Consider the following 1232-nt stretch of genomic DNA (forward strand, 5'->3'; position numbering starts at 1 on the left):
CTTCTTAGTCAGTAATTTTATCTTCTCAGCCAATGTGGTCCTTGCCCCCCCATCTTTATCTAGCAAAATTTTATATAGCTTTAAGGATATTTTCAACTGTTTATAGTTATCTTTACTTTCTCCTTCCTCTGCTTACAAAGTACCTTATTTGAAATCCTGTCATGACATTTATCATGTGCTACCTTTTATTATTTATCTGGGTAGCATGTACCATTCCTATTTAATCTAGTATTTATTTCTCACATAATCTTAGACTAGTTATATAAAATTGTTCTTTAAACATCTCCTCTCCAAGACATTACCCAGTTTTATTTTTATGCAACTTATTTCAATTTAAGCTTACTTGTTAACTGCCCCTCCCTATCAACTTCACCTACCTGTGAACTCTGAACTTAGATTCTTGCTTATCTTAACAGAAGCACTCACCTAAAACAGTTCACCACCACTGAAAGACACTGGAAAAGGATTTGTTCAGTAGGGGCATAAATAGATGAGAAAGCAATAAAATATTATTCATTATTAAAAACAAAAACCATTGAGATTTTGAGAACTTAAATGAACTCTGAGCAACCCAGAGGATTCTGATGAGTTGCCTCCTATAGGGTCCAGTGTACTCAGATGCAGAGCTTTCACTAATATCTGGTGCCACCATTTGGCAACTTAGGGGATTCTGGTGAACTGTGACCTGTGGGCCATGGCACATAGGTACGGCGCATGTGCTGGCGCCCAGTCCAACCATCTGAGAATTTAGGACAATACATCCTCAGAATCCAAGTGAGTCAGGCCCACACCCACCACCTGCACAGGAGCTTTGTTGAGCACTGGCCAGTTACCCACTCCAATAATGAGAGCTTTAGTGAGTCCTACCCTCCTCACAGTGGCAGCAGGAACATTACTGACCTGTGTTCCACCACTGCTGGGATGGGTGATCATTGGGAACTTCAAAAATGCCAAAATGCATGGGTAAAAGGCAGTCTCAGGCCTCCAGTGCCCCCCCCCCCGAACAAGTCCAGAAGGCAAGGACATACAAGAACTTGGAAGTCACACGCCAAAAATTTCTGAAATGATAGCAGCTGAAGTAAAGAAATAAGCCAACCAGTCTATAGAAAAAATATGATCAGAAATAATCTTTCAGGGCTGGTGAGATGGCTCAGTGGTCTAAAGCACCTACTTAGAACAAGCTAAGCTAAGCAAAGCACAGGGACCACGGTTCAATCCCCCAGCACCACATG

Source organism: Octodon degus, unplaced genomic scaffold (genome assembly GCF_000260255.1).
Source record: "Octodon degus isolate 3935 unplaced genomic scaffold, OctDeg1.0 scaffold00021, whole genome shotgun sequence".
In the NCBI taxonomy this organism is placed as follows: domain Eukaryota; kingdom Metazoa; phylum Chordata; class Mammalia; order Rodentia; family Octodontidae; genus Octodon; species Octodon degus.